Source organism: Sapajus apella, unplaced genomic scaffold (genome assembly GCF_009761245.1).
Source record: "Sapajus apella isolate SASKATOON/1434 unplaced genomic scaffold, GSC_monkey_1.0 scaffold62, whole genome shotgun sequence".
Lineage (NCBI taxonomy): Eukaryota > Metazoa > Chordata > Mammalia > Primates > Cebidae > Sapajus > Sapajus apella.
The window spans coordinates 4,575,618-4,596,793 of record NW_022437002.1 but is presented as its reverse complement, the minus strand read 5'-3'; the positions used below and the strand labels follow the sequence as shown (position 1 = coordinate 4,596,793).

The following is a 21,176-nucleotide window of genomic DNA, read 5'->3' as shown; positions in this document are numbered from 1 at the left end:
AAAAAAAAAAAAAAAAAAAAAAAAAATAGAGATAAAAGATAAATAGAATAGAATTAACTTTTAATATGTTTATTGACCATTGCTTGCTCACTATGATATTGTTAACTAGCACTGCATAACAACCACAAAAACAGTGTTATACACTTAAAAGAACAGTCATGCTCGGAGTAGTGACGTTTCAGTCAACAACCAACTGCATAAATATGATGGTGGCCACTTAAGATTATAATGGAGTTAAAAAATTCCTATTGCCCAGTGATGCAACATTGTAGCATAACACATGACTTAGGTGTGTTTGTGGTGATGCTGGCCAAAAGCAGTAGGTTATACCAGATAGCCTAGGTGTGTAGTAGACTATACCATCCAGATTTGTGTAAGTATGCTCTATGATGTTGACACAAAGACAAAATCAACTAACAACACCCTTCATTAAGTGATAAATGACTTTATTTAGCTCATTTGCCTGTGGATTGGCCGATTTAGTCTGGACTTGTCAGGACAGCTCTGCTGATCTTTTTTTTTTTGAAATGGAGTCTCATTCTGTTGCCCAGGCTGGAGTCAGTGGTGCAATCTTGGCTCACTGCAACCTCCCAGGTTTAAGTGATTCTCCTGCCTCAGGCTCCCAAGTAGCTGGGATTACAGGCATGCGCCACCATGCCCGGCTAATTTTTTTGTATTTTTAGTTGAGACAGGGTTTCACCATGTTGGTCAGGCTGGTTTCAAACTCCTGACCTCAGGTGATCCACCCACCTCAGCCTCCCAGAGTGCTGGGATTATAGGCTTGAGCCACTGTGCCTGGCCAGGGTCTCTCTTTGTTGCCTAGGCTGGAGTACAGGGTGTGATCACAGCTCACTGAAGCCTCCAGGCTCAAGTGATCCTCCTGCCTCAGCTCCTGCCTGAGTATCTGGAACTACAGGTGCACATCACCACACTCAAGTAATATTTTAATTTTTTTGTAGAGATGGGGTCTCCTTATGTTGCCTAGGCTGGTCTCAAATACTTGGGCTCATGCAATCCAGCCTCCTCAGCCTCCCAAGTGCTGGGATTACAGATGTAAGCCACTGCACCTGGCCACTTTTAGATTTATTTATTTATTTTTTTTGAGATGGAGTTTGGCTCTTGTCACCCAGGTTCGAGTGCAGTGGCACGAACTCAGCTCACTGCAACCTCCATCTCCGGGGTTCAAGTGATTCTCCTGCCTCAGCCTCCTGAGTAGGTGGGATTACAGGCCTGTGCCACCACCTCTGGCTAATTTTTGTATTTTTATTTTTTTTTATTTATTTTTCTTGAGACAGGGTCTCGCTCTGTCTCCCAGGTTGCAGTGCAGTGGTGCGATCTCAGCTCACTACAACCTAGGTCTCCCGGGTTCACGCAATTCTCCTACCTCCGCCTCCCAAGTAGCTGGGATTACAGGTGCCCAGCAACATGCCTGGCTAATTTTTGTATTTTTAGTAGAGACAGGGTTTCACCATGTTGGACAGCCTGGTCTCGAACTCCTGACCTCAGGTGATCCACCTACCTTGGCCTCCCTCTCAAAGTGCTGGGATTACAAGCATGAGCCATCATACTCAATCCCACTTTTAGTTTTAATATGGTCAAATATGTCAATCAGTTAATGGTATGAGTCTTCTGTATTTTAAAAAGCCCTTCCCTAACTCAAGGACATAAATACATTTTCTATTTTTATACAGAGTCTCCCTCTGTGGCCTAGGCTGTAGTGCGGTGGCTCAATCTTGGCTCACTGCAACCTCTGCCTCCTGGGTTCAAGCAATCCTCTTGCCTCAGCCTCCCAAGTAGCTGGGATTACAGGTGCCCACCACCACACCCAGCTAGTTTTTTGTATTTTTTAGTAGAGATGGGGTTTCTCTGTGTTGCCCAGGCTGGTCACAAACTCCTGAGCTCAGGCAATCCGCACTCCTCGGCCTCCCAAAGTGTTGGGATTATAGGCGTGAGCCAGCCTGGCCAGCCAAAGACATTTTTTAAAGTTCTGTTTTTCACTTTTAGAGCTTTCATTTACTTGAATTTATTTTGTGTATAGTATTCTAGTTTTTTTTCCCATATAAACAACTTTTATGGCACCATTTATTGAACAATTTTTCCTTTCCCCAGTAATTTGTTGTTTTTGATGATATTGTTTTAAATAGAGACAGGGTCTCGCCATGTTGCCCAGGGTGGTCTCAAACTCCTGAGCTCAAGTGATCTTCTCACTTTGGCCTCCCAAAATGCTGGGATTACAGTTATGAGCCTCTACACCCAGCCTTCTCCACTAATTTGTAATGCTACTACTGTTATACATCTGGTGTCCATAATTCATTGATCTATTTATGATCTTTTTATTCATTTCAGTTGATCCATTTGCCTATGTACCAATACTTCACAGTAGTAATTATCAAAACTTTACAATGAGTTGCCCCACCTCAAGTAACATTTTTTCAGAAATGCTATTGACCCTTCTGCCTCATAAACATTAGCATCAGTTTGACAAGCTTCATTATTGCATTGAACTTATAGCTTAACTGAGAGGAGAATTACATCTTTATAATGTTGAGTCTCACTATTCATGAACATGGTATAATTCTCCATTTATTCAGGTCTTGTTTCATCCTCCTCAATGTTATTTTCTCTAGGATCTTACATATTTTGGTTATATTCCTACTGATCATAGATTTTATTGCTATAGTGAATGGACAATTTTTTCCTATTGCATTATTACTGGTTTACAGGCATACTATTCATATTTGTATATTAATCTTATATATTGCAACCTCTCTTATTAGCTAGTCTCTTATTAATTTTAATGGTTTACCCAAAGGTTTTCTGAGTCCAGTGCTGTGGCTCACACCTATAATCCCAGCGCTTTGGGAGGCCAGATGGGAGAATCTCTTGAGCCCAAGAGTTCAAGACCAGCTGGGCAATATATGGAGACTCTGGCTCTACAAAAATAAGAAAATGGCACATATCTGTGGTCCTGGCTACTTGGGAGGCTGAGGGAGGATGGATTGCTTGAGCCTAGGAGGTTGAGGCTGCAGTAAGCCATGATGGTGCTACTGCACCAGCCTAAGCCTCAGAGCAACACCCTCCTCAAAAAAAGAAAAAGAAAAAAGAAAACCCAAAGATATTCTGAAACATTATTTGTAGATAATTATATGCCTGCAAATAAGGAGTTTTATTTCATTTAGTTCCATTTTTATGTCTCATTTCTTATGTCAGTCCTATTGCATGGGCTAGGATCTCCCATAAAGTGTGGAACAGAAGCCACGAGAGCAGGCATCATTTGCTGAATGGAAACACTGAAAAATTAACCATTAATAATGATGCTTAGGCTGTGCACGGTGGCTCGCACCTGTAATCCTAGCACTTTGGGAGGCCAAGGTGGGAGGATCACATGAGCCCAGGAGTTTAAGACCAGCCTAGGCAAAAAAGTGAGACTTTGTCTCTATACACATACAAAACAAATTAGCTAGGCATGGTGGCACGTGCCTGTGGTCCCAGCTACATAGGAGGCTGAGGTAATAGGATCCCTTCAGCCCAGGAGGTCAAGGCTGCAGTAAGCCTTGTTTGTGCCACTGCACTCCAGCCTTGGCAACAGAGATAAACCCTATTTAAAAAAAAAAAAAAAAAAAAAAGAAAAAAAGAATGATGATGTTTAATATAAGAGTTTGATTAGTACCCTTTTGTTTTCAATTTGTTAAAACTTAAAAAAAAATTTTAAATTAGTGCTATATTGTATTATTTATTCTGCATATATATGTTTTCCCCTCTTGGTATATTAATTTCCTAGGGCTGCCATAACAAGTACCAAAAACTAGGTAACTTAAAAAAATATAATTTTATTGTCTCACAATCTGGAGACTGGAAATCAAAAATTAAACTATGAACAGGGCCATGATTTTTCTGAAACCTATAAGGGAGGAATCCTTCTTTATTTCATTCTATCTTGTGGTGGCATTAGGTGTTCCTTGGTTTGAAGCAGCTTATCCCCAGTCTCGGCCTCTGTCTTCACACGGTCATCTTCTCCCTCCGTGTGTGTGTCTGTATCTTTACAAAGTATTCTCTCCTCCTTGGTCAGGTGTGGTGGCTCACACCTATAATCCCAGCACTTTGAGAGGCCAAGGATGGTGGATCACTTAAGGTTAAGAGTTCAAGATCAACATGGTCACCATGGTAAGGTCAATATGGTGAAATCCTGTCTTTACTAAAAATATGAAAATTAGCTGGGCACGGTGGCAGGTGCCTGTAATCCCAGCTACTCAGGAGGCTGAGGCAGGAGAATCGCTTGAACCTGGGAGGTGGAGGTTGCAGTGAGAGGAGATCCTGCCAATGCACTCCAGCCTGGGTGACAGAGTGAGGGCCCATCTCAAAAACAAAACAAAACAAACCCAAAGTGTTCTCTCCTCACATCTTCACATTGTCTTCTCATAAGGACACCAGTGATATTGGATTAAGGGCCCACACTACCCTAGTGACCATATCTTAATTTAATCACATCTTCAACGGCCTTATTTCCAAATAAGAGGCTATAGATTAGGACTTCATCATATCATTTTGGGGAAACAAAATTTAACCCATACCAATCTGTTAAAATGATATATTATATTAATGGATTTCTTGGATGTTAAATGATCTTTGTATTACTGGAATAATCTAATCCAGTCTCTACCTCCCTATGCCTGAGACTATATTAATGCCTCACTATCTGCATTTCCACCCTGAACCACCACCAGATTCAGTTACTTAACCTGATTTCTTTTTTTTTTTTTTGAGGCAGGGCCTCACTCTGTCACCCATGCTAGAGTGCAGTGGCACAATCTTCAGTCACTAAAACCTCTGCTTCCCAGGTTCAAGCAATCCTCCCACCTCAGCCTCCAGAGTAGCTAGAATGACAGGGGTGCACCACCACGCCTGGCTAATTTTTGTATTTTTAGTAGAGATAGGGTTTCACTATGTTTCCCAGGCTGGTCCCAAACTCTTGGGCTCAAGCAATCCGCCTGCCTCGGTCTCTCAAAGTGCTGGGATTACAGGCATGAGCCACTGAACCCAGGCCGAGTGGTTATTTTTAAAATACATTAACTGGTCGGATGCAGTGGCTCATGTACGTAATCCCAGCACTTTGGGAGGCTGAGGTGGGTGGATCACCTGAGGTCAGGAGTTCGACACCAGCCTGGCCAACATGGTGAAACCCCATCTCTACAAACATACAATAGTTAGTTAGCCAGGCATGATGGCAGGTGCCTGTAATCCCAACTACAGTGAAACACATCTCTACTAAAATACAAAAAATTAGCCAGGCATAGCAGTGTGTGTCTGTCGTCCCAGCTACTCGGGAGGCTGAGGCACAGGAGAATCACTTGAACCTGGGAGGGGGAGGTTGCAGTGAGCGGAGATCACACCACTGCACTCCAGCCTGGGCGACTCAGCAACAATCCATCTCAAAAAAAATAAAAAACTAAGTACTGTATGAAAGTTATAAATATGAACATACATAGAGACAAAGAACCTATAATGAGTTAGTTCTCAAGGAGTTCCATCTATAACGGCTTCTTCCATGTTTAAGACAGGCCAGGTTCTACTAGTGATGGTCTTTGAAATCCCAAATCTCCCAGACACTATTAAATAAAAAAGACTGAGTCACTTAGCTAGAGATTGGACCTTCACATTCTCATTATGGGCCCAAAGACCCAGCTTTTGCTCAGTCCTTATACGACCCTGTCTGTGGAAGACACACAAACCCGGGATACTGTGCTAACACAGAGACATAATATATGCATGGTTACGTCAGACAAGTGCAAAACAAGGCATCTGGGAATACTGCTACGGAAGCATTGAATCAATGGCTCATCTTTTTTGTGTGTGTGAGATGGAGTCTCATTCTGTCACCCAGGCTGGAGTGCAATGGCGCAATCTTGGCGCACTGCAACCTCCACGCCCCCACCCCGGGTTCAAGTGATTCTCCTGCTTTAGCCTCCCAAATGGCTGGGACTACAGGTTAGGGATACTTAACCTGTACTAGCATATCCTTTCAGTTAAAAATCTAATAATTCCTCTGTTCTCTTTGAAATAAGGCAGTTGGGTCGTGACTTTACATTTTTTTTTAATTAATTAATTTTTTTTTTTAGATATGAGGTTTCTCCATGTTGGCCAGGCCAGTCTCGAACTCCTGACCTTAGGTGATATGCCCACCTCGGCCTCCCAAAGTGCTGGATTACAGGCGTGAGCCTGATATGATAAATAATGCTTAAATAATGGTTACTATGGTTCAGCTGTGTCCCCACCCAAAATTTCATCTTGAACTGTAATCTCCATAATCCCACGTGTCAAGGGTGGGACCAGGTGGAGGTAATTGAATCATTGGGGCAGTTTCCTCTATCCTTTTCTCATGATAGTAAGTGAGTCTCACGAGATCTGATAGTCTTACAAGCATCTGGCATTTCCCCTGCTGGCACTCACTCCATCCTGCCACCCTGTAAAGAAGGTGCCTGCTTCTCCTTCACCTTCTGCCATGACTGTAAGTTTCCTGAGGCCTCCCTAGAAATGCAGAACCGAGTCAATTAAGCCTCTTTCTTTTATGAATTACCCAGTCTTTGGTATTTTAGCAATGTGAGGACAGACTAATACAGTGCTGCAACAAATATTTTTGCGGGCAGGGTGCGGTGGCTCACACCTGTAATCCTAGCACTTTGGGAGGGTGAGGTGGTCGATTACCTGAGGTCAGGAGTTTGAGACCAGCCTGGCCAATGTGGCGAAACCACATCTCTACTAAAATTACAAAAATTAGCTGGACATATTGGCATGCACCTGTTATCCCAGCTACTTGGGAGGCTGAGGCAGAAGAATTGCTTGAACCTGGGGGGGCAGAGGTTGCATTGAACTGAGATTGCGCCACTGCACTCCAGCCGAGGCAACAAGAGTGAAATTCCACCTCAAAAAAAAAAAATTCTTTTTCAATATAGACCCTTGAGCATTGCTATGGTCTTAATGTCCCCACCAAATTCATGCAACAGTATTAAGAGATAGATTAAAGAGATTATTAGAGCCGGGCACAGCGGTTCATGCCTGTAATCCCAGCACTTTGGGAGGCTGAGGCAGGTGGATGACGAGGTCCATCTCAGCCAGGAGTTCAAGACCAGCCTGGCCAAGATAGTGAAACCCTGTCTCTACTAAAAATAAAAAAATTAGCTGGGGGTGGTGGCACTTGCCTGTAATCCCAGCTACGTGAGAGGCTAAGGCAGAGAAATGCTTGAACTCGGGAGGCAGAGGTTGCAGTGAGCCAAGATCATGTCACTGCACTCCAGCCTGGGTGACAGAGCGAGACTTTGTCTCAAAAAAAAGAAAAAAAAAAGATTATTAGGTCATCTGGGTACCTCATTCATGCATGGATTAATGCCGCTATCTCAGGAGTGGGTTAGTTAGCATGAAAGTGGGCTCTTGCTAAGAGTTTGGCCCTTATGTTGTCTCTCTGTGTTGCTCCTGTGCTTCCTTGCCATGGGATGCCTTCCATCATCCTATGATCCTTGCCAGATGCTGGCATCAGATCTGTGAGCCAAATAAACTTCTGTTCTTTATAATTACCCAGTCTGTGGTATTCTGCTATAGCAACAGAAATGGACTAAGACAAGCATTTTGGACATAATTTGATTCCTAGAAGTCCAGTTGCTAAGTGGGTACTGACAAATGGCTTTCCCAAAACACTGTATCATTTTTTTTTTTTTTTTTTTTTTCTGAGACTGAGTCTCACTCTATTGCCCAAGCTGGAGTGCAGTGAGGCGATTTCAGCTCTCTGCAGCCTCCACCTCCTGGGTTCAAGCAATTCTCATGCCTCAGCCTCCTGAGTAGTTTGGGATGACAGGTGCCCACCACCACCATGCCCAGCTAATTTTTGTATTTTTAGTAGAGATGGGGTTTCACCATGTTGACCAGGCAGTTCTCGAATTCCTGACCTCAGGCAATCCACCCACCTTAGCCTCCCAAAGTGCTGGGATTACAGGCGTGAGCCACTGAGCCTGGTCTCACTGTATCAATTTCTGTCTCTACCAACACCATAGGACAGTGACTTTTTCTCCAGTATTTTCATTAAACTTGAAAATTCTCTCTGTTAGGCCGGGCGCGGTGGCTCACGCCTGTAACCCCAGCACTTTGGGAGGCCCAGGCGGGTGGATCACGAGGTCAAGAGATCGAGACCATCCTGGTCAACATGGTGAAACCCCGTCTCTACTAAAACTACAAAAAGTAGCTGGGCATGGTGGTGCGTGCCTGTAATCCCAGCTACTCAGGAGGCTGAGGCAGGAGAATTGCCTGAACCTAGGAGGCGGAGGTTGCGGTGAGCCAAGATCGCGCCATTGCACTCCATCCAGCCTGGGTAACAAGAGTAAAACTCTTTCTCCAAAAAAAAAAAAAAAAAAAAATTCTCTCTCTTTTTTTTTTGAGACAGAGCCTTACTCTATTGCCCAGGCTGGAATACAGTAGTGCAATCTTGGCTCACTGCAACCTCCGCCTCCTGGGTTCAAGAGATTCTTGTGCCTCAAGCCTCCCGAGTAGCTAGGAGTACAGGTATGTATGCCACTCCACTCCAGCCTGGGCGACAGAGCAAGACTCCGTCTCAAAAAAAAAAAAAAAAAAAAAAAAAATCCCAGCTATTTGGGAGGCTAAGGCAGGAGAATTGCTTAAAGCCAGAAAGCAGAGGTTGCAGTGAGCCAAGATCATGCCATTGGACTCCAGCCTGGGTGACAGAGCAAGACTGTCTGGAAAGAAAAAAAAAAGTGTAAAAAGGAAAAATAAAAACTGTTATTGTTTTCAGATGACACAATCATGTACATAGAATATCCTACAAAGGCCGGGCGCGGTGGCTCAAGCCTGTAATCCCAGCACTTTGGGAGGCCAAGGCGGGTGGATCACGAGGTCAAGAGATCGAGACCATCCTGGTCAACATGGTGAAACCCCGTCTCTACTAAAAAGACAAAAAATTAGCTGGGCATGGTGGCACATGCCTGTAATCCCAGTTACTCAGGAGGCTGAGGCAGGAGAATTGCCTGAACCCAGGAGGGGGGGGTTGGGGGGGGGCGGGATTGCGCCCATGCCAACCACACTGGGGGAAAAAAAAGGAAAACCCCCTCAAAAAAAAAAAAAAAAAAAAAAAAAAAAAAAGAATATCCTACAAAGAATCTTCTTGAATGAATAACTGAATTTAACAAGGTCACAGGATACAGGATCAGCATATGAAAATCAATTTTATTTCTATATGTTAGCAATGAATAATTGGAAAATAAAATTTTTTAACAATGCATTCGTGAGAGTATCAAAAATACTTAGGGGTCAGTATAACTAAATTATTTGCAAGCTTGCTTGCTGTCTTTTTTTTTTGAGACTGAGTCTCGTTCTATCACCCAGGCTGGAGTGCAGTGGTGCTATCTCAGCTCACTCCAACCTCTGTTTCCTGGGTTCAAGTGAGTCTCCTGCCTCAGCCTCCTGAGTAGATGGAACTTTAGGCTCATGCCGCCACACCTGGCTAATTTTTTGTATTTTTAGTAGCAACATGGTTCCACCATGTTAGCTAGGATGGTCTTGATCACCCGACCTCATGATCAGCCCACCTTGGCCTCCCAAAGTGCTGGGATTACAGGTGTGAGCTACGACGCCCAGCCTGCAAGCTCTATACATTTAAAACTATAAAATACTTGAGAGAAATATAAACAATCTAAATAAATGGAAAGATAAGCCATGTACACGAATTAGAAACAGTTAATATGTCAATTCTATTCAGGTGGACGTATAGAATTAATGTAATCCCAACAAAATCCAAGCAAATTTATCTTTGTAGAAATTATGAAGCTGCTTCTAAAATTTAAAGGGAATTTAGTGGACCTAAAATATAAGACTTACTATAACTATGGTAACTAAGGCAGTGTATTATTGGCAGTAAGATGGGTACGTAGATCAATGGAATAGAATAGAGTCTAGAAATAGACACATGAAAATACTATCAATTGACTTTTTAGTCAGGTTCACTTTATCAACTGGCTTTTGACAAAGATGTCACAGTCACTCAATGTCGAAAGGTTCATGTTTCCAAACAAATGGTGCCAGAACAACTGGATATCCATTACAGAAGAAAAAATAATTTTGATCCTTACTTTATATAACATATAAATATTCATTTGACAAGGATCATAGAAAAAGATCATAGTAGGGCCAGGCGCGGTGGCTCACGCCTGTAATCCCAGCACTCTGGGAGGCTGAGGCAGGTGGATCACCTGAGGTCAGGAGCTTTTGAGACCAGCCTGGCCAATATGGTGAAACCCCGTCTTTAAAAAAAAAAGAAAGAAAAGAAAAAGATCATAGTAAAAGCTAAATTTCAGAAGAAAATAAAGGAAAGTCTTTGGGACCTTGGAGTAGGCAAAGATTTCTTAATACACAAAAAGTGTGAAGTACGCCAGGGGCAGTGGCTCACACCTGTAATCCCAGCACTTTGGGATACCAAGGTCGGCAGATTGCTTGAAACGAGGAGTTCAAGACCAGCCTGGGGAACACAGCAAGACCTTGTCTCTCTCTTTCTTTTTTTTTTTTTTTTTGAGACGGAGTTTTGCTGTTGTTGCCCAGACTGGAGTGCAATGGCACGATCTCGGCTCACCGCAACCTCCTGAGTAGCTGGGACTACAGGCACACACCATCACGCCCAGCTAATTTTTTTTTTTTTTGGACGGAGTTTCGCTCTTGTTACCCAGGCTGGAGTGCAATGGCGCGATCTCCGCTCACCGCAGCCTCTGCCTCCCGGGTTCAGGCAATTCTCCTGCCTCAGCCTCCTGAGTAGCTGGGATTACAGGCACGCGCCACCATGCCCAGCTAAGTTTTTGTATTTTTAGTAGAGACGAGGTTTCACCTTGTTGACCAGGATGGTCTCGATCTTGACCTCATGATCCACCCGCCTCGGCCTCCCAAAGTGCTGGGATTATAGGCTGGAGCCACCGCGCCCCGCCGTCTCTATTTTTTTACAAAAAATAAAATAATAGGCCGGGTGCGGTGGATCATGCCTGTAGTCCCAGCACTTTGGGAGGCCAAGGCAGGCGGATCACAAGGTCAAGAGATCGAGGCCATCCTGGCCAACATGGTGAAACCCTGTCTCTACTAAAAATACAAAAATTAGCTGGGTGTGGTGGCGCACGCCTGTAGTCCCAGCTACTCAGGAGGCTGAGGCAGGACACTCGCTTGAATGGGGGTGGGGGGGGGGGGGGGGTGGAAATTGCAGTGAGCCAAGATTGTGCCACTGCATTCCAGCCTAGCGACAGGGCAAGACTCAGTCTCCAAAAAAAAGAAAAAGAAAAAAAAAAAAAAAAAAAAAAAAGACACAAAAAGCATGAAGTACACCAGGAGCAGTGGCTCACGCCTGTAATCCCAGAACTTTGGGAGACTGAGGTGGGCAGATTGCTTGAGACCAGGAGTTCAAGACCAGCCTGGGGAACACAGAAAAACCTTGTCTTTATTTTTTTTTATAAAAAACAAAATAATAGGCTGGGCACGGTGGATCACACCTGTAATCCCAGCACCCTGGGAGGCTGAGGTGGGTGGATCACAAGGTCAGGAGTTCGAGACCAGCCTGGCCAGCAGGGGGAAACTTGAGGCTTCATAACAGAAAACAAACAAAATTGGCACATGAAAAGATGTCATTGGTCATGAGGGCAATGCAAATTAAAACCACAAGGAAATGTCATTACGTACATACCCACTGTCATGGCTAAAAACAAAACAACTGACAATACCAAGTGTTGACAAGGATGTTGAGAAACTGGATCTCTCATGCATTGCTGGTGGAAATGCAAGATGCTACAGTCACTTTGGAAAACTAATTAGCAGTTCTAATAAAGTTATGCCTAGTCTAAGACGCAGCAGTTCTACTCCTAGGTATTTATCCAAGAGAAATGAAAACACATGTCTACAAAAAGACTTATACAAGAATTTTCATAGCAGCTTTGTTCATATTACCCCAAAATTAGAAAGAAAATGTCCATCCACTGGTGAATAAACAAATTGTATTATATCCATACCATGGAATACTACTGAACAATAGAAACAAACCTTTGATACAAGCAATGATATAAATGACTCTCAAAATCATTAGTCTCAATGAAAGAAGCCAGATACAAAAGAATACCTATTGTGTTAGTCCAGTTATATGAAATCTTAGAATAGGCAGAACTAATCTATAATCACATAAGGGAGATTACAGCTGCCTGAAACTGGGAATGAAACAGGAGGCTCTACAACAAAATGGCATAAGAATAAAAAGGCATGAGGAAAATTTTAGATGATGATGAAAATGTTTCAAATATTATTTATGGTGATTATTACATATGAACATATGTCAAACATTAAACTGTACATTTATAATGGGAGCATTTTATTGTATGTAAATTATACCTTAATTTTTTTTTGAGATGGAGTCTTGCTCTGTTGCCCAGGCTGGAGTGCAGTGGCACAATCTCAGCTCATGGCAACCTCCGCCTGCCAGGTTCAATCAATTCTCCTGCCTCAGCTTCCCTAGTGGCTGATTACAAGTGTGCATCACCACACTCGGCTAATTTTTTTAGTAGAGATGGGGTTTCACCATGTTGGCCAGGCTGCTCTCAAAATCCTGACCTCATGATCCGCCTGCTTCGGCCTCCCAAAGTGCCGGGGTTACAGGTGTGAGCCACCAGGCTCACATAATAAAGCCAATTACATATCATAATAAAGCCAATTACATAAACCTAGAAACAAAAGAATTTAGTAAAAGGGCCAATTTATGATAAAATTAATACACAAAAATAGCTAGGTGGCAGATACAAGAGAAGATCCCTGATATGGTTTGAATTTGTGTCCCCTGCCCAAATCTCAGGCTGAATTGTAAACCCCCATGTTAGAGAGGAGACCTAGTGGAAGGGAACTGGCTCATGGGGGTGGATTTCCCTCTTGCTATTCTTCTTTTCTTTTCTTTTTTTTTAAGACGCGGTTTCACCGTGTTAGTCAGGCTGGTCTTGAACTCCCAACTTCAGCTGATCCGCCTGCCTTGGCCTCCAAAGTGCTTGGGTTACAGGCGTGACCCACCACGCCTGGCCCCTCTCTTGCTATTCTTGTGATAGTGACTGAGTTCTCATGAGATCTGGTTGTTTAAAAGTGTGTAGCATGCCCCCCTTCACTCTTTTCTTCCTGCTCCAGACATGTAGGATGGGCCTGCTTCCCCTTTGCCTTTTGCCATGACTGTAAGTTCCTGAGGCCTCCCCAGTCATGCTTCCCTTATAGCCTGTGGAACTGAGCCAATTAAACCCCTCTTCTTTTTCTTTTTCTTTTTCTTTTTTTTTTTTTTTGAGATGGAGTTCGCTCTTGTTGCCCAGGCTGGAGTGCAATGGCCCTATCTTGGCTCACCGCAACCTCTGCCTCCTGGGTTCAAGTGATTCTCCTAACTCAGCCTCCCGAGTAGTTGGGATTACAGGCACGCACCACCACGCCTGGCTAATTTTGTATTTTTAGTAGAGACAGGGTTTCTCCATGTTGGTCAGGCTGGTTTTGAACTCCCTACTTCAGGTCATCTGCCCACCTTGGCCTCCCAAAGTGCTGGGATTATAGGCATGAGCCACGGCACCCAGCTAAACCTCTTTTCTTTATAAATTACCCAGTCTTAGGGAGTTCTTTGTAGAGATGGACTAATACAATCCCTTTCACAAAAATAAATGAAGTTAAATACTCTAACCTCCAGTGGCTCTCATTTTACTGAGAAAGAAATCCAAAGTCTTTACCTTGGTCTAAAAGTGTTGCCAGATCTCTGAAAGATCTCCCCTACCTACAGTTCTCACCTCACTGCTTTTATGTTTCCCAAGGTACCAAGTTCATTCCTGACATCCCTCCATCTGGAACATTCCTCACCCAGGAGTGAAGGATCTTCACACAATTTGTTCCCCAACTCTACATGAGTCTTTGCTTAAATGTCACTTTATCAGAGGTTTCCTTGACAAGCCCATCTTTAGTATGGGGAGCTCTAGTTGATCACTATAGCTCAATAGCTACTGTCATAGAAACTACATCATATGAGGTATAGATTAGGAAACATGATAATTCTCTTCCAATACTAAAAGGCAATTATGTGGAAGAACTAGAATTATTCTCTTTTAAAAATTTTTTTATTATGTATTTTTTATTATTATTATTTTTGAGACAGAGTCTTGCTCTGTGACCCAAGCTGGAATGCAATGGCACTATCAGGGCTCACTGCAGTCTTGACTTCACAGGCTCAGGTGACCCTCCCACCTCAGCCTCCTGAGTAGCTGGGACCAGAGGTACACGCGCCACCATGCCCAGCTAATTGTTTCTTTCTTTTTCTTTCTTTTTTTTTTTTTTTTTTTTTCGTAGAGATAGGGTCTCACTATTTGGCCTACACTGGTCTCAAACCCCTGGGCTCAAACGATCCGCCTACCTTGGCCTCCCAAAGTGCTGTGGCATGAGCCATTACACTTAGCTGTAGAATTATTCTCTTAATTATTCTCTTAGCTGGCATGAGCCATTACACTTAGCTGTAGAATTACCCTCTTAATAGGTCTGGTAGACTAGGCCTCTAGACTGAGCACTAGAATCTAAGCTCCAAAAGGTATGAGTCTCTGTTTTTTCCACCTCAGCATCCCTAGCACAGTGCATAATGTCCAGCACACAGGTGCTCAGTCAGTATTTGTTGAATGAATAAATATTCACTAAAAAGCAAATGGACCAAAATATAGGTCTAAAGGGAAACAGATTTGAGCTCATAAATAACAGCTATTTATTTATTTATTTTTAATTAAAAAAAATGTTTTTTAAAGACAGGGTCTTAATTTGTTGCCCAGGTTGGACTGCAGTAGGTGATCATAGCTTACTGTAGCCTCAGACTCCTGGGCTCAAGAGGTCCTCTCGTCTAAGTCTCCCGAGTAGCGGGGATTACAGGGCACGCCACCATGCCCAGCTAGTTTTTTAATTGTTTTGTAGAGACATGGCCTTGCTATATTGCTCAGGTTGATCTCTAACTCCCAGCCTCAAGTGACCCTCCAGCCTTGGCCTCCCAAAGTACAGGGATTAGAAGCAGGCATGAGCCACTGTGCCCAGCCTTAAAATGAATTTCTTTTTTCTTTTCTTTTTTTTGAGGGGAGAAGGACAGAGTCTTGTCCTGTCGCCCAGGCTGGAGTACTGTGACAGGATCACGGCTCACTGCAGCCTCAACATCCTGGGCTCAAGCAATCTTGTAACCTCAGCCTCCCGAGTAGCTGGAACTACAGGCACATCCCACCACACCTGGCTAATTTTTGTGTTTTTTTGTAGAGATAGAGTTTTGCCATCTTACCTAGGCAGTCTCGAACTCCTGAGCTGAAGCCATCAACTTACTTTGGCTTCCCAAAGTGTTGGGATTACAGACATGAGCCACTGTGCCTGGCCAAAATGTATTTCTTACTATGGGTTTTGGTAAGAAAAATTTGAGAAACACTGGGCTAAAGTGATTAACAACAGAATTAGACACTTTGCAAAGTAACACATTCTATGCTGCCATTGTAGCAGAGGTAGAATGTCATTGATTTAGGGTGACTGCAGTTGGTAGGAGGTGGGACTGTATGATCTCTCAGGATTGTTCCAAGTTCAACACTTTTTTTTTTCTTTAAAGACAGGGTTTCGCCATGTTGGTCAGGCTGGTCTTGAACTCCCGACCTCAGGTGATCCGCCTGCCTTGGCCTCCAAAGTGCCTGGATTACAGGTGTGAGCCACCACGCCAAGCCCCAACTTCAACACTTTCAAACTATTTTGTTGCAGTTACATGATATACTACATATGTTCGTGTTTTTTACAATGAGATCCTGAAATAAATCAAGTTTTACTACAAAATGCCAGCATAAGTTGTTGGGGTTTTTTTAGATATTCTAAAAATTAGAGAAACTATTGGTTCTACTTTGTATGTTGATTATTTTAGGTATATTTTGCTGTTGAACAGGTGTACTTAATTATTTGGTATTTTCTGGTTATGAAAGATTAGAGACAGAGAAATGAGTCCTTTTTCCTAAAGAGGTTATAGGTCAAAGGCTGAGGGTAGAGAATTTGTACCCCTAAATTCTAGAAAGATAATTTAATTCTGCTTTTAAATAATAATTCTGTCAAAAACAGGCTATTTGCTTCCATTACCCAGACTGCTATGTTACATTTCCAGACCTTTATTCAATGTGAAATCATAAAAGCTCCAAACTTGAAGTGGCCAAAACGTATTATGGCTGCATCGCAGCTTATAAAGTAAAAATTCTAATATATCAATCACACTAGAAAAACACTGAAGCTTGGCACTGGGATGGAGTAAAAATGGTAAAATACCAATCATCTAGAGTTCTTAGGGATGAATTATTCTGGTGCACTATTTTCTAAGGAATGAGAGCTACTGAAAGCAATAATGTCCTTTGAGACCCTAGGGTAAAGAAGTCATAGAAATCTGGCATGTCCTTTTCTGAGTGCTGTCACTTCTCACCATTCAAATACTGCAGTGTCCTCCGGACCAGTGACAGCATGCGGTCTGCTCACTGCCTGTGGTTTCAAATTAGCTGTTGCAAAACTGAGATAAAATGACCTTGCTGGCATCTCAGTATCAATTTTACATAATGTCAAAATATGGCACTGGTATCAGTAACATGATTAAGATGCGAGATGTACTCGCCATCCTCTTTTATGTTTTGTCTCAAAGGCCATTCCACCTAAGAGATGACCAGGTTCCATGATGGAACTGCAACCTTAAACTCCTGGGCCCAAGGGATCGGATCCTCCTGCCTTGGCCTCCCAAAGTGCTGGGGTAACGGGGTGAGCCATCATGCTCACTTGAATCTGAGAGGCAGAAATTGCAGTGAGCAGAATTTTGTCACTGCACTCCAGCCTGGGTGACAGGGCAAAACTCTGTCTCTTACAACAAACAAACAACAACAACAACATAAAAACCTCTACTCCTTATAAATTACTCAGTCTCAGGTATTTCTTTACAGCAATGCAAGAACAGACCAGTACAGGTGGCAAGGAGGCTGAGCATGCTCACGTCTCCCTTCCTCTTCCTATAAAACCACCAGTTCCGCCCATGATCGCCCATTAATCCTTCATAACCCAATCACCTCTTAATAGTCCCACCTCTCTATACTGCCACATTGGGCCAGGATTGGTGGCTCATGCCTGTAATCCCAACACTTTGGGAGGCCAAGGCAGGCAAATCGCTTGAGCCCTGGAGTTGGAGACCAGCCTGGGCAACATGGCAAAACCCCACTACTACAAAAAATACAAAAATTAGCCAGTCATGGTGGCATGCACCTGTAGTCCCAGCTACTCAGGAGGGTGAGGTAAGAGGATCACCTAAGCTTGGGGAGGCTGAGGCTGCAGTGAGCCATGATTGTGCCACTGCACTCCAGCATGGGCGACAGAGTGAGACCCTGTCTCAAAAAAAAAAAAAATACCATCACATTGAGGATGAAGTTTCAACATGAATTTTGAAGGGGACCAACATTTAAACCACAGCAGTGGTGATGAAAATAAGTAGACAAGGCCAAGGCAGGTGATCACTGGAGGTCAGGAGTTCAAGACCAGCCTGGCCAACATGGTAAAACCCCACTTCTACTAAAAATACAAAAATTAGCTGGGCATGGTGGCACATGCCTGTCATCCCAGCTACTCGGGAGGCTGAGGCACAAGAATCGCTTGAACCCAGGAGACAGAGGTTGCAGTGAGCCAAGATCGTGCCACTGCACTCCAATGGCAGAGTGAGACTCTGTCTTAAAAAAGAAAAGAAAAGCAAAGAAATAGAAAGAGATGAGCAAGAGAGGCAGAATCAGCAGATCAGCAGGACTTGGAAGCAGCATAAATAACAGTGGGTAAACACATGGGCTGTGCCATCAAAGTGAATCTGAACCCCGGCTCTGCTGTGGTTTACACATCCATTTCCTCACCTATAAATGGGAGTTTATGACAGTACAGCGCCACTTCATGGAATTGTAGATTCAATTTGACATTGCAAATGCCAAGAACTCTGCAAGTGCCTGGGACATTGTAGCTGCTCAATAATATATAAGCCTCTGTTATAATTCTTATCATCATTGTTATCAATCACCAGATAGAGGCAGAAGATAACTCAAACTTACTGTATTCCAAACTTATTACTGCTGCCTTTTCTTAACCCCTGAAATTTACTCCTTCATCTGTGTCTCCTTTCTTGCATATTAGTGATACTATCTCCCTCTAGTGCCTAATCCAGGACTCAGGAATCATTCTAGCCCAAACCTTTCCCTTCTCAGCCTCCATATCTATATCCTTCAGACTTGGAGACTAATAAACAAATAAGTGAATTAATGGCACACGTTGAAAGTTCCCTACATAATTTGTTTTCAGTGTGTTCTACTCTCAGGATATCTTGCCACCTCCAGATGTTTGATGAATGTTTACTTCCGTGTGTGTGTGTGTGTGTGTGTGTGTGTAATACTTAACTCTTCTAGAATGTATTTGGAGTACTGTGAAGAGAAAATCTAAATTCTTCCCTAAGTAGCTTACTACCGTAGATAAGAAGGAGGGAGGGTGAGAAAGGAAGAAAAAAAGAGGCTGGATGGGGTGGCTCACTCCTGTAATCCCAGCACTTTGGGAGGCCGAGGTGGGTGGATCCTGAGGTCAGGAGTTCGAGACCAGCCTGGCCAATATGGTGAAACCCCATTTCTACTAAAAATACAAAAATTAGCTGGGCATGGTGGCATGTGCCTGTAGTCCTAGCTACTCAGGAGGCTGAGGCAGAAGAATTGCTTGAACCCGGGAGACGGAGGTTGTAGTGAAACAAGATCGTACCACCGCACTCCAGCCTGGGTGACAGAGAGAGACTCTGTCTTAAAAAAAACAAAAAAAAAGAAAAGAAAGAAAAAGAATAAAAGAGAAAATGGCCAGCTCGCTAGGTGCTAAGATTGGTAGCATTTACATCATTCCCTCTTGTTTAGGTTTTGATTTTCAGAAGCTGATCGGAAACGTGATTTTGTTCTACAAAAAGATGATCTGTTTCTTAGGGCCAAACGCCTTCCTACTTCCCTCCTTATTCCCCCATCCTTTGTCTTTAATCAAGCTCACAGAGTTTGTATATAGGTCTATATATGTTATATATCTGTAGGTGGTATGTCAGATATACCATACGTACAAGAGAGATACAATGCAATTTTATAAATTATGATGAAAAATGTAAACATCAAAGGGACAGATATTTGTTTTCCACTGACCAACATATTCTCCTTTCCTTATGAGGAAGTGATATAGAAAGTCAGTCATTAAAATCTTGCTCACCAAGCATGAAGTCAGTATAAGGATGTTGGGATATATGCTCAGGAAATCTAGGCTGGAGATAAAGATTCAGGAATCATCAACAGAGGGTGGCATTCAAAAGATTTTAATAACTGATGATAAGAGTTTGGTAAAATAGACTGGGCACAGTGGCTCACACCTATACTCTCTACACTTTGGGAGGCTGAGGCAGGTAGATGTTTGAGCTTAGGAGTTTGAGACTAGCCTGGGCAACACGGTGAAACCTCATCTCTACAAAAAAATACAAAAACTAGCCGGGTATGGTGTCGTGGGCCTGTAGTCCCAGCTACTTGGGGGCTGAGGTGGGAGGATCACTTGAGCCACGGAGTTGGAGGCTGCAGTGAGTTTGGATGATGCCACTGCCCTTTAGCTTCAGTGACAGAGCGAGCAACATCTTATTTAAATTAAATTAAATGTTGATGAGATGGTTTCTATACATTTACATTTAGCATTATTTGCCCTGGAATCCAAGGCACAAGAGAGGCAATGAATTAAAAATGTAGTTCCATACAACTGCCTGGATACCAGTTTAAAAAAAAATGAAAATGTATTTCAAGTATGTATCCTGGATGTTTACAAAAAAAAAAAAAAAAAATTCAGCCCACATTCACAAGGATATACTATACTGCCTTAAGAGAGTATTCAAAATAAAGATGTCATTTTAAAAAATTAGCAATAAGTGAACAGGGAGACCAAAAAGACCGGAACACTGAATATCTTAGTGAATTTTCAAGAAATAGATCCATTCTCTGATATGTAAAATCTACAACTACAAAATTCTACTTTTTGTCAATGCATTTAAGTGACATAGATCAAGAATTAAAACTTTTCATACCTGGTAATTTATGAATGCTGCTCTTGAATGGAGTGAAAAAGGGAAGATTCTAAGTCAAACACTGTGTTTGAAGGATTGCCCTGTAGAGAGAGAAAATAGATACTTATAATGTACTTTTCTAATAAGAGGCAGAAAGATCTGCTAAGGTACGAAATATTTATTTAAATCAATTATATAAGGGCCAGGCACGCTGGTTCATGCCTGTAATGCCAACACTTTGGGAGGCCAAGATGGGCAGATCACCTGAGATCAGGAGCTTGAGACCAGCCTGGCCAACATGGTGAAACCCTGTCTCTACTAAGTATACAAAAATTAGCCGGGCATGGTGGCAGGTGCCTGTAATCCCAGCTACTCAGGAGGCTGAGGCAGGGAGAACTGCTTGAACCCGGGAAGTGGAGGTTGTAGTGACCCGAGATCCTGCTATTGCACTCTAGCTTGGGCAACAGAGTGAGACTCCATCTCAAAAAAAAAAAAAAAGTTGTATAAGAGCCTCTGTCAGATACCATTTTTAACATGTAAAAACGGACTATCTGGCACAGATTATTAACAATAGTTAATAGTTAATAATTACAGTTAGTAGAAAATCATCAATAATTAATAATATATATAACAAACATGTAATATATGATATATAATAATATAATATAAATAAATCATTAATATTAACAATAATAGTTAATAGAAACATCATTTTGCTTCAAATTGGCTTGGAACTCTTTTTAAAGAAATATATACATTTTATATATGTATTTTTATGTTTTATATATATAACTTTCTAACCTCAATCTTAAAGTTTATAAGAAGAGATTTCCAATATTAAAATATATTATGACAAATCAAAAGCAACATCCTTTTTTGTTTTTTTTTTTCTTTTGAGATGGAGTCTTGCTCTGTCGTTGAGGCTGGAGTGAGTGGCGCGATCTCGGCTCACTGCACCCTTCACCTCTCTGGTTCAAGCAATTCCCCTGCCTCGGTCTCCCAAGCAGCTGAGATTACAGGCTCATACCACCAC

General features: G+C 42.5%; 1 protein-coding gene across 3 annotated transcripts in view; it reads right to left on the bottom strand.

Moving 5' to 3' along the window:
- ZBTB8A (zinc finger and BTB domain containing 8A) overlaps positions 1 to 21,176 on the bottom strand; it is a 55,817-nt gene that overhangs the window by 18,728 nt on the left and 15,913 nt on the right. For all 3 annotated transcript variants that reach the window (XM_032246769.1, XM_032246768.1, XM_032246773.1), the window contains one exon: positions 20,165 to 20,244. The gene's annotated coding sequence lies outside the window, so the exon portion shown is untranslated. The remainder of the gene's footprint in view (positions 1 to 20,164; positions 20,245 to 21,176) is intronic.